Consider the following 12,241-nt stretch of genomic DNA (forward strand, 5'->3'; position numbering starts at 1 on the left):
TTTCTTGCTGCTCCCTCACATCCAGCTGTCTGAACAAACACTTTGGTATCTCAGCTCTGCAGGTTTTGCAGCAGCACAAACAGGAAACCACAGAAACATCAGCAGCTCGTTGCAGTTTGAGCTGATCTGACAGATTACAGATCATCTCCCACATCATCACTTTGATGAACCTGAGCAGAAATCAGCAAAACCAGGTTTCTGCAGCTGAAGGATGAACATCAAGTTTCACTAAAACCGACCAGATGGTCTGAAGAAGAAGAAACAGAAGAAGAAGAAGACGTGTTGTAGCAGTCCCTCAGACCCAAGAAAACACGGAGAGCTTCGACGGGTGCAATAGAATTATATTTACTTCTTTCGAACCAAGTTGTTGCACTGAATACACCGTGCTTCGAATACACCGTGAAAACTAAAAGAAAAGAAAATACATTTTGCTTAAGTGCTTTTGTTTGACAAACATGAATACATAATAATAACGCTAACTTAAACTTATAGAGCTCTAAACATGTACCTCGCTCCGCTGTCCAAGGGCTGCAAAGTTTATGGCGGTAAAGTCCGTGCTGTGCTGTCTTTAGCCTGTTCTGAAGAGTGTGCTACAGTCCAGTCATTAAGATGAAGAATATCCTCTTCTTCCTCTTGTCCCTGGGATATTTCAGCCCAAAGTGCTGACTGACAGGAAGCTAGCAACACTTCATCTTATTTTACGGTTTAAATAAAGGCACTAACTCAACATGAACCAAACTACAGCGCCCCTACTGGGTACCATGGGTAACAACCTACAAACAGGACATAAAACATGGAACGGGCATTTACACTCCCACCAAATCATGTATGATGAGAGCTTATCAACGATTCATGCATGATTTTAAGCATGACAAATGGACGTTAAAGAAGTGAACAAACAAAAATACAGTTAACGCCACACATTAACCTTCAGCGACATAATGTCTGATGTGAGACTAATGAGCATCAATTAGTGACTTTCTAAAAGAACCACAAGTTTTTGAACAGGTCTTTCAATAATGTGAGGTTTGTGTGTTGTACCCTGCTTCTTTGCTGGATTTCGATCACCAACTTGAAGCTTGACTCTGCGCACCAAGCCATCATCCTCTTGTGGTGCTTCAACAACTCGACCCAGTTGCCACTGACTTCTGGGAAGCATGTCTTCCTTTATGATGACTATGTCATTGACCTCAAGATTGCGACGAGGCAGGTGCCATTTTTGTCTTGTGGATATGTTCAGAAGGTACTCCACTTTCCACCTACTCCAAAACTGTTCCGTTAGATATTGCACTCTGCGCCATCTTTTTCTTGCGTACAAGTCCTCCTTCACAAACTTTCCAGGAGGAGGCAATGCAACCTTTGATTTCATTAATATGAGATGGTTTGGAGTTAGAGGTTCAGGTGATTTAGGGTCATTGATTCCATCAATGCTTAATGGTCGGCTATTGATAATAGACATTGCCTCATAAAACAGTGTTCTTAGAGAAGCGTCATCCAGCCTGCCTTGTGATTGAGCAATGGTGGCATTGAGAACGCTGCGGATGGTTCGAATCTGTCGTTCCCACACACCTCCGGCATGACTGGCAGATGGGGCATTAAATACGAACTCGCACTGTTTATCTGCAAGAAAAGCCTGCAGGGCATTTCTGTCACATTCCTTGAGAGCCTCTTTTAGCTCATTTTTGGCCCCAATGAAATTTGTACCTTGATCGCAGTACAGCTTACAGACAGCTCCTCTTAAGCTGATAAAGCATCGTAGGCCATTAATGAAAGAGTCTGTAGATAGGTTCTCTAGCATTTCAATGTGGACTGAGCGTGAGGAAAGGCAGGTAAAGAGGAGTCCGTACCTCTTTTGCTCTTTGCGACCTTGCTTGGTGATGAATGGTCCGAAACAATCCATTCCACTGTAAATGAAAGGATCTGAGACTTCAACTCGTTCCTTCGGTAGTTCAGACATGCGCTGTTCTTCAGGAGGCCGCCGAAGTTTTCGACATTGAACACATCTGCTTATTAGCTTTGCAACTTCTTTGCTCCCACCAATCACCCAAAACCCATTTGCTCTGATCTCCATGAGCGTCTGGCTTCGGCCTTGATGACAAATCTTTGAATGAAAGTGAGACATGATCAGGTTTGTAATGTGATGGTCCTTTGGGAGAATAATAGGATGTTTCAAACCTTGGCAGAGTGTTGACTTTTTTAGTCTTCCTCCAACCCGGAGAAGTCCCTGATCTACAACGGGATCTAGCTGAAAGAGAGGACTTGAACTTGGAAGACTATCATTTACTTTCAATGCTCTCAGTTCTTGAAAGAAGGATTGCTGCTGGAGGAGTTTTATTATTATGTCAGCTGCTCCCTTGCGTTCATCCGCTGTTATGACACTGCCATATTGGGTTTTGTTTGGTCTCAGTCTTTTTATTCTTGCCACTACTTTAAGAAGCATTGACCAGCTAGAGAGCCTGTTGAAGCGTCTGAGGATAGTGTCTTGTTCGCTTGTTTGAGTTGTAAAGGTTTTGACTGCTTTAACTTCTGGATCACCTACCAACAGTTCAGCTGAGGGGGCAGCTGAGTAGGAAATCTCTTGTTCCCACAGAAACTTTGGGCCAGACAACCAGCAGGTTGTCATAATCTCTGATGCACCAAGGCCCCTAGAGGCATGGTCCGCTGGATTCTGAGCTGTGTCAATGTAGTGCCACTGTTTGGCATCTGTAGTTTCCCTAATCAACTGGACACGATTTGCGACAAAGATGTGAAATCTTCGTGCCTCGTTGTTGATATACGCCAAGACTACTTGGGAGTCAGTCCAAAAGAACTCCTCATCAACGTTAATCTCAAGCTCTGATCTTAGCATAACGCTCATCTTTGCTGAAGTGACTGCAGCTGACAGTTCGAGTCGTGGTATGCTTATAACTTTGGTAGGTGCGACTCTAGCTTTAGCTATAACCAGACTACAGTGCACTTTGCTGTCATCACTTATGAACCTAATGTAGGAACATGCTCCATAGCCTATGTTACTGGCGTCGGAAAAGTGATGCAGTTCCACTTTAGCAATGTCCTTTAGTTCAGGTGGATGGTAACATCTGGGTACTACGACTGATTTCAGTTTTCCCAAACCATTTTTCCAGTCCTCCCACCGTGAGCGCAGATTGTCGGGAATGGGATCATCCCATTCGGTACCTCTACGGCAGAGCTCCTGTAGTATACTTTTGCCACTCAAAGTGAATGGAGCTACAAACCCCAGGGGGTCGTACAAAGATGAGATAACTGACAGTAGGCTCCGGCGAGTAGGAGGCTGGTCCTTTGTGTTTACACTGAAGTTGAAGGTGTCATTTTTGACTGACCACTGGATTCCAAGCACATGGCCTTCAGATGTAGTATCAGGTTTGAGGTCGAGTGACTCTGTTGTATCGGCTCTTTCTGAGGGTGGTAGATGAGAGAGAGTATCACTTTGGTTGGAATTAAACTTGTGCAGACGTAAACCTCCAAGTTTGCACAGGGCTTGTGTTTCGTTTATGAGCTCTTGAGCCTCTTTGACTGATGGGACACTTGTCAACCCATCGTCTACATAAAAACTTCTTTCGACAAAGTCGGAGGCCTTTGGGTAGTCGGATTTGTGCTGTTGTGCTAGGTACTTAAGGGCAAAATTAGCACATCCAGGGGAGGATCCAGCACCAAACAAATGCACAGCCATTCTGTACTCTTTGGGCTCTACATCTAGTTGTCCATCCGGCCACCATAGAAATCGTAAGTAGTTACGCATCTCTGGGCAGACAAAGAACTGATGGAACATTCGTTCGATGTCGCAGATGATGGCTACATTCTCCCTTCTGAAACGACAGAGCACTCCCACCAGTGAATTAATCATATCAGGACCTGTGAGAAGAGTATCGTTCAGTGAGACGCCAAGAAACTTAGCAGAACAATCAAAGACGACTCTTAACTTTGTTGGCTTTTTGGGATGGTACACCCCGTGGTGTGGGATGTACCAAGCGATCTCATCATCAGTCACAGGAGGGGCTAGTTCTGCATCACCACTGCTAATAACATCTTTCATAAAGGCGTTGTAATGCTCATGATACTGTTTGTCAGCTTTTAGCCTTTTCTTTAGGTGTTGCAGTCGAACCGTGGCTAGCCTCTTATTGTTGGGAAGGGCTGGTGGCTTGCTGTCCTTGAAGGGAAGGGGCATCTGATAATGTCCATCTTCTCTCTGCTTTATTGTGTCACTGAGTAGTTGTAAGAAACGAACATCGTCCTGGGATACGTACTTATCCTCATAGTTTCTCTCATTGAAGTCTGACTCCAAGACTTTAAGCACATCAGAAGTTGAGGGTGTCGGCATTTGTTTGACATTGACACGATGCACATAACTCTGACTTCCCTCTCTGTCTAAGTGGGGATTACCAGACCCAATGATACTCCAACCAAGTATGGTTCTTTGTGCAAAAGGCTCATTTAATTGTCCTGTGACAATTTCTAAGGGAGCTAGAGCTGATGGACAGTCATAACCGATTAACAAGCCCACTTCACAATCTTGAAGTGGCTGTAACTGGTTGGCTAGGTCTTTAAGGTGTGGCCACTGAAGTGCAGTTTCTCTAGTGGGAATATGGGACTTGTCAACAGGGATAAAGTCACGAGAGTAGGCTTGTTTTATTTTGACATGAGCATCAGAGTCAAAGCTACGCACCTGTAAGTTGCTAGCAAGTCTACTTGCCACAACTGTGTCAACAGAGGTCATTGTGCTGAGCTTTAATTGCACTGGTTGCTTATCCACATTCAGCTCAGAGGCCAGGTCTCCTAAAATGAAGGAAGAGTCACTTTGGGTGTCAAGCAGGGCATATGTGAGTATTTCTTTCTGTGGCTCTGATGTAGCTGACACAAAAACTGGTACTATGCTGGATGTTGCAGATGTTTTTCTTGTAAGTACATGGGTCATGACTTTATGTACTTCCCTGTTTGCATTTTCAGCTGGAGAAACGGAGTCCTCAGTTTTAGTTTCTTTGGGTTCTTTTATCCCCTCTTTGTGGAGACAGGTAGGGTGACGTCGGCCACACTTACTGCATGAGTGACGTACTTTGCATTCTTTAGTCACATGGCCTTTTCTCAAACATCCGAAACAGAGGTGATTTTCACGAATGAAAACTTTCTTTTCATCAATGGTTTTTGCTGCAAATGTAGGACACTTGGCCACACCATGCAGTTCGTCCTTGCAAAACAAACAAGGTGGCTTAAGTTTAGGAACGACCACTGTGGGGAAGGGAGACTTTGACTGGACAGTTGTAGTAAGTGCTTTAGCTCTCTTAATGTGTCTCTCTTCTGTTTTTTCACTTATTAGGAATGGTGAGGCGACAGGGTGGCAAGCAACTTTCGCTTCCTTTTGTAAGAACTGTGTGAAGTGAGCAAAGCTGGGGTACTCCTGATGTTTGTCTAACTCTTCCACAACAATACGACTCCATCTCTGTATTATCCAGCCTGGCAGTTTTTTGAGAAGCTTGTGATTTTCCTCACAATCATTAAGGATTTCTAGGCCCTTGACTTGGGGAATAGCCTCTGCGCAGCTCTGAAGAAAGTCTGCAAACTCTCTCAGTGCTAAAGGATCGTTGGCAGCTATTTTGGGCCATTTTGTAAGCTTGTTTCTAAATGCTCTTTGCACAATGAATGGGCTGCCATACCTTTCTTGCAGAACATTCCAGATGCTCTGGTATGCCTCTTCAGTGTTACGATAAAAATATCCCTCTACTGCCTTTCGAGCTTCACCTGCAATATAACTCTTTAGATACAATATTTTCTCACATGCAGGTAGGGGTTTGTTGCCAATTAGTGCCATAAAGGATACTTTCCAGTCAACAAACTTCAGAGGGTCACCACTAAAAATAGCCGGCTCAGGTACTGGAAGTCGGTTTAAAGTAAGGGAGTTTGCTAGAGCTTCAGCTAAACTAAGTTCTCCTCGTTCTGCACCGGTGTAGTGATGCTTAAACGACGGAGCCAACGGATTTAAGGAGGGCTGTGGTACACTGACAGAGTCATTTAGAGCGTTCTCAAAGTTGTTGCAGGATGCTAGATCAAAGCTTTCAACATCATTTAGAGTGCTTAAAGCTCTTACACGTGCTGCTGCTATTCTTACTTCACTTTCTGCCTTTAAATGCTGCAGTTTAATTTTTTCCTGCTCAAGCCTTGCCTTCGTTTCCACTTCTTCTTGTTTTAACTTTGCCAGTGTTTCATTTTCCTTCAACTTCCATTCATTCTCCATGTGGTTGACTTTAGTTTGCTGTGCAAGTATTTCATGCGTAGCCTTTGCTTGTTCCATTTTAGCTGCAAATTCAGCTTCTGCTTCACGGTTGCTTGAAGAATCCGTCTTTGAGTGTGCAACTGAACCGTCTGGGAACGATGTTTCAGTTTTTGTATCTTCAAACACAGAGCCATAGTCATTTTTGTTTAGTATCAGCCTTACTCTTTCCTTCTCAAGATGATCATTGAAGGGCTGATCAATATTTTCTTGTCGTTTAGCAATAATCTCACAAATGTCTGTTGTAAGCACAGTGCAGGCATCCATTCTTTTTACTACGTTTGGAGTCATGTTTTGGTTGCGGCGAATGGGTTCATAATGTTGTTGTACAGCCGCATGCTTGTCCCTTATGTCATGACTAGCACTGTTTAAATCTCCGGGTGAGCAGAAGGCCTTCAGTTTTGTTCTAATTTCTTTAGCAGACTCCTTCCAAGAATTATATGCTCTGTTAAATGCTCGTTCATGTTTCTTTGCATCCTGTTCATGCATTTCTTTGCCCTTTTCGGTTAGGCGTCTTTCACGATTGCTGGATCTCACCTCTTGCTGTTCTAAGTTGTCAGGTTCTTCAGCAGGGTACAACATTTTGTTCCTTTAATGCGTGTGTTTGCTCTTTGTAGTAATGTCTGGACTTAAAATTGAATAAGTGTTGCTTTAACTTCAAGACTATATGGGAAACAACACTCAAATCAGACATTTAAACCATATAGGTGTACAATTTAGCATCCACACATAACAAATGTGACTGTAAATACTGCTGATATACCACAAATTATTCAGAGGATAAGTAACCCATACAATTTAAGAAATAGCATTTACTTAATGCACACGAACTGTAGCTTTAAGACAATAAAACCACGACTGCATTTAAGGCTTTAAATTCTTAATTACTGTGCAGGTAATTTGGTCCTTTTATCAGCAGAGTCCTTATTGAGTAAAATACCTGAACCTTTATGAATAACCGAGACAGAGTCCAATATGAAGAGTCGTGAGGAAGTCGCAATGATTCTTGACAGGAGTTGAGTCTCTCTCGGCTGGCGCAGGCCTTGCTCGACTGACACGTGGGTTGTACTCGCCAGATATAGGACCGTCTTACACTCAGCGACGAGTTTTCACTGTAGCAGTCCCTCAGACCCAAGAAAACACGGAGAGCTTCGACGGGTGCAATAGAATTATATTTACTTCTTTCGAACCAAGTTGTTGCACTGAATACACCGTGCTTCGAATACACCGTGAAAACTAAAAGAAAAGAAAATACATTTTGCTTAAGTGCTTTTGTTTGACAAACATGAATACATAATAATAACGCTAACTTAAACTTATAGAGCTCTAAACATGTACCTCGCTCCGCTGTCCAAGGGCTGCAAAGTTTATGGCGGTAAAGTCCGTGCTGTGCTGTCTTTAGCCTGTTCTGAAGAGTGTGCTACAGTCCAGTCATTAAGATGAAGAATATCCTCTTCTTCCTCTTGTCCCTGGGATATTTCAGCCCAAAGTGCTGACTGACAGGAAGCTAGCAACACTTCATCTTATTTTACGGTTTAAATAAAGGCACTAACTCAACATGAACCAAACTACAGCGCCCCTACTGGGTACCATGGGTAACAACCTACAAACAGGACATAAAACATGGAACGGGCATTTACACGTGTTTTATTGAGCAACAGGAAGTTGAGAGTAAAGATGGCCGCCGCTGCTCAGAGGCCGACCTTTGACACGGTCGGCCATGTTAAACAGGCCGAAGGTTCTGAATCTCAGAGGACGTTCTGCGTCCAGACCGACCCGTTCCACACCGACCCGTTCCAGACCGACCCGTTCCACACCGACCCGTTCCAGACCGACCCGTTCCACACCGACCCGTTCCAGAACGACCCGTTCCAGAACGACCCGTTCCAGACCGACCCGTTCCACACCGACCCGTTCCACACCGACCCGTTCCACACCGACCCGTTCCAGAACGACCCGTTCCAGAACGACCCGTTTCAGACCGACCCGTTCTCCTCTGAGGTTCCACAGGCTCTGATTTGGGTCCACTTCGATCTTCCTGTTATATTATTTCTCTGGTTTCGTTCCGTTTAGATGTCTCTCATTTATGCTGATGACGCTGAACTGTTGGACAGGTTGGACATGTTAGCCGTCCTCATGTTTGTCCTGATCGTCTCTCTGGTTTAAACACCAGTTAGACTCAAACTGGTTTTTACTCCCAGTCACCGGCATCAGAACATCAACTGGATCCTTCAGTGAAATCGGAGGTAAAACTCCAGGCGTCATCAGGCTGAGACTCACATTGTTTCTGTTTCATGTTAGAAACTTTTCTAAGGTCAGACAGACGAGCTGATCTGGAGGAAATCAGGCTTCAGTCTGACCTCGTCTGTGACTGCAGCGCCCTCTTTACCTGCAGCATCAAATTTACCTGCAGCATCAAATTTACCTGCAGCATCAAATTTACCTGCTGCATCAAATTTACCTGCTGCATCAATCCTTCGTTTGTCGCTTGGTATCAATGCAGCAGCCAGACTAAGTCCTGTCGTGTCCCTCTGGTTGGTTTTAGGAATTATGTAAAGTTCTAGTGCTGACCTGCAGAGGGTCACATGACCAGGCTGCTGGTTCCTGGTAGCTAAATGTTCTGCTGGTTCCCTGGTAGCTAAATGTTCTGCTGGTTCCTGGTAGCTAAAGGTTCTGCTGGTTCCCTGGTAGCTAAATGTGCTGCTGGTTCCTGGTAGCTAAAGGTTCTGCTGGTTCCCTGGTAGCTAAATGTTCTGCTGGTTCCCTGGTAGCTAAATGTTCTGCTGGTTCCTGGTAGCTAAAGGTTCTGCTGGTTCCCTGGTAGCTAAATGTTCTGCTGGTTCCCTGGTAGCTAAATGTTCTGCTGGTTCCTGGTAGCTAAAGGTTCTGCTGGTTTCCTGGTAGCTAAATGTTCTGCTGGTTCCCTGGTAGCTAAATGTTCTGCTGGTTCCTGGTAGCTAAAGGTCCTGCTGGTTCCTGGTAGCTAAATGTTCTGCTGGTTCCCTGGTAGCTAAATGTTCTGCTGGTTCCCTGGTAGCTAAATGTCCTGCTGGTTCCCTGGTAGCTAAATGTTCTGCTGGTTCCCTGGTAGCTAAATGTTCTGCTGGTTCCCTGGTAGCTAAATGTCCTGCTGGTTCCCTGGTAGCTAAATGTTCTGCTGGTTCCCTGGTAGCTAAATGTTCTGCTGGTTCCCTGGTAGCTAAATGTTCTGCTGGTTCCCTGGTAGCTAAATGTTCTGCTGGTTCCCTGGTAGCTAAATGTCCTGCTGGTTCCCTGGTAGCTAAATGTTCTGCTGGTTCCCTGGTAGCTAAATGTTCTGCTGGTTCCCTGGTAGCTAAATGTCCTGCTGGTTCCCTGGTAGCTAAATGTTCTGCTGGTTCCCTGGTAGCTAAATGTTCTGCTGGTTCCCTGGTAGCTAAATGTTCTGCTGGTTCCCTGGTAGCTAAATGTTCTGCTGGTTCCCTGGTAGCTAAATGTTCTGCTGGTTCCCTGGTAGCTAAATGTTCTGCTGGTTCCCTGGTAGCTAAATGTTCTGCTGGTTCCCTGGTAGCTAAATGTCTGCTGGTTCCCTGGTAGCTAAATGTTCTGCTGGTTCCTGGTAGCTAAATGTTCTGCTGGTTCCTGGTAGCTAAATGTTCTGCTGGTTCCCTGGTAGCTAAATGTTCTGCTGGTTCCCTGGTAGCTAAATGTTCTGCTGGTTCCCTGGTAGCTAAATGTTCTGCTGGTTCCCTGGTAGCTAAATGTTCTGCTGGTTCCTGGTAGCTAAAGGTCCTGCTGGTTCCTGGTAGCTAAATGTTCTGCTGGTTCCCTGGTAGCTAAATGTTCTGCTGGTTCCCTGGTAGCTAAATGTCCTGCTGGTTCCCTGGTAGCTAAATGTTCTGCTGGTTCCCTGGTAGCTAAATGTTCTGCTGGTTCCCTGGTAGCTAAATGTCCTGCTGGTTCCCTGGTAGCTAAATGTCCTGCTGGTTCCCTGGTAGCTAAATGTTCTGCTGGTTCCCTGGTAGCTAAATGTTCTGCTGGTTCCCTGGTAGCTAAATGTTCTGCTGGTTCCCTGGTAGCTAAATGTTCTGCTGGTTCCCTGGTAGCTAAAGGTTCTGCTGGTTCCCTGGTAGCTAAATGTTCTGCTGGTTCCCTGGTAGCTAAATGTTCTGCTGGTTCCTGGTAGCTAAATGTTCTGCTGGTTCCCTGGTAGTTAAAGGTTCTGCTGGTTCCTGGTAGCTAAAGGTTCTGCTGGTTCCTGGTAGCTAAAGGTTCTGCTGGTTCCTGGTAGCTAAAGGTTCTGCTGGTTCCTGGTAGCTAAATGTTCTGCTGGTTCCTGGTAGCTAAATGTTCTGCTGGTTCCCTGGTAGCTAAATGTTCTGCTGGTTCCCTGGTAGCTAAATGTTCTGCTGGTTCCTGGTAGCTAAAGGTTCTGCTGGTTCCTGGTAGCTAAAGGTTCTGCTGGTTCCTGGTAGCTAAAGGTTCTGCTGGTTCCTGGTAGCTAAAGGTTCTGCTGGTTCCTGGTAGCTAAAGGTTCTGCTGGTTCCTGGTAGCTAAATGTTCTGCTGGTTCCTGGTAGCTAAAGGTCCTGCTGGTTCCCTGACGTTCATCAGTCGAAGGTTTCGGGCCGTTTTTCCCTCACGGCTCTTATTTCTGACTGGAGGTTTTTAAAAAGCAACTAAAACATTTTTATTTTCTTGTGTTTTCAGGCTGATTTCTGTCGTCCTGCCGTTTGTGGTTTCATGTCTGTGGAAATCGTTTTATGAACAAACTTACTGTCTGACTGAAGATCAGACTCTGAGTCAGACGTGTCTCCGGCTCCCTGATGCTGTTTGCTCTGCCGGATCGTCACCGTGAACTCGACCTGCTGCGACCTTTGACCTCTGCTGGCTGCAGCGATGGAGGTTCATCATAGCAGCTTCACTGGAACATTTCTCTGAATTCTCAGATTTCATGACTTTATTTCAGTTTGGTGACATTTGCTTCAGTTTAACACAAATGTAGCTTCTTCTTCATTATGAAGACAAACATGAATCATAAATGTTCCGTAACGACTTTATTCAAACCAAACAGTTTCAGCATTTATCTGTGAATCAGAACCAGAAAATCTGCTAATAAACATGAAAGATTCTGATCCTCTGGTTTCATCTCCATCTCGTCTTTATTCACATTTCAGCTGGATGTTTATTTTCTCCCTGCTGGTTGGTTCTGGTACCGGTTTCGGCCCGACTCCTGGGGAGATTCACCATAGTTCAATATCCACTGTCATTGATCTGCTGATCAGAACTGATCAGATTCAGCAGAAATAAAACCGAATCCTTCCTGCTGGATCCGAATCATCCAAAGATTAAAAGTTTTTCCTGAACAGATGAAACCAAAACATAAATAAATAAATTTATAAATAAAACCCAAACCAGCAGCAGAACCTCTGACCTCTGACCTCTGACCTTCATCTGACCTTCATCTGACCTGAAGCCCAGAGTCCGGCTGGATCTGTCGGTTTGACTGAAAACATTTTCCTGGATGAACTTTAACCTCCAGCAGGAAAAACAGCAAAGATCCGAACACACCAGATGTTCAACTATAGATGTTCAACTATAGATGTTCAACTATAGATGTTCAATAATAGATGTTCAACTATAGATGTTCAATAATAGATGTTCAACTATAGATGTTCAATAACAGATGTTTCATACAGAAACATCTGAGCAGATTTATTCCTTATTAATTTCTGAAATCTAGTCAAAGTTTTTCTGCTGTAGATTAAAAGTTGCAGCTGAAAAAACTCTGGGTTAGAAAAACTAATTATAATCAGTCTTAATAAATTAATGACATTCTGGTTCTGGTTCTGTTCAGGTTCTGGTTCTGTTCAGGTTCTGGTTCTGTTCTGTTCAGGTTCTGTTCAGGTTCTGTTCAGGTTCTGGTTCTGTTCAGGTTCAGGTTCTGTTCTGTTCAGGTTCTGGTTCTGGTTCTGTTCAGGTT

The 12,241-nt window shown here is 44.4% G+C and overlaps 3 long non-coding RNA genes across 3 annotated transcripts; 1 reads left to right on the plus strand and 2 right to left on the minus strand.

Annotated features, from left to right (window-relative positions):
• Positions 1-320: 320 nt before the first annotated feature.
• LOC145547923 (uncharacterized) lies at positions 321-861 on the minus strand. The gene is made up of 2 exons (XR_014084207.1): positions 509-861; positions 321-406 (listed from the first exon to the last, which is right to left on the minus strand). It is a non-coding gene; the product is annotated as an uncharacterized LOC145547923 (long non-coding RNA).
• Positions 862-7,430: 6,569 nt separating this feature from the next.
• On the minus strand, positions 7,431-7,920 carry LOC145547922 (uncharacterized). Its single transcript, XR_014084206.1, has 2 exons — positions 7,619-7,920; positions 7,431-7,516 (listed from the first exon to the last, which is right to left on the minus strand). It is a non-coding gene; the product is annotated as an uncharacterized LOC145547922 (long non-coding RNA).
• Positions 7,921-9,854: 1,934 nt separating this feature from the next.
• On the plus strand, positions 9,855-10,987 carry LOC145547921 (uncharacterized). Its single transcript, XR_014084205.1, has 3 exons — positions 9,855-10,074; positions 10,479-10,608; positions 10,689-10,987. It is a non-coding gene; the product is annotated as an uncharacterized LOC145547921 (long non-coding RNA).
• Positions 10,988-12,241: the final 1,254 nt, after the last annotated feature.

The sequence above is a fragment of the Poecilia reticulata genome, chromosome 17 (genome assembly GCF_904066995.2).
Source record: "Poecilia reticulata chromosome 17, P_reticulata-male-v2, whole genome shotgun sequence".
In the NCBI taxonomy this organism is placed as follows: Eukaryota; Metazoa; Chordata; class Actinopteri; order Cyprinodontiformes; family Poeciliidae; genus Poecilia; species Poecilia reticulata.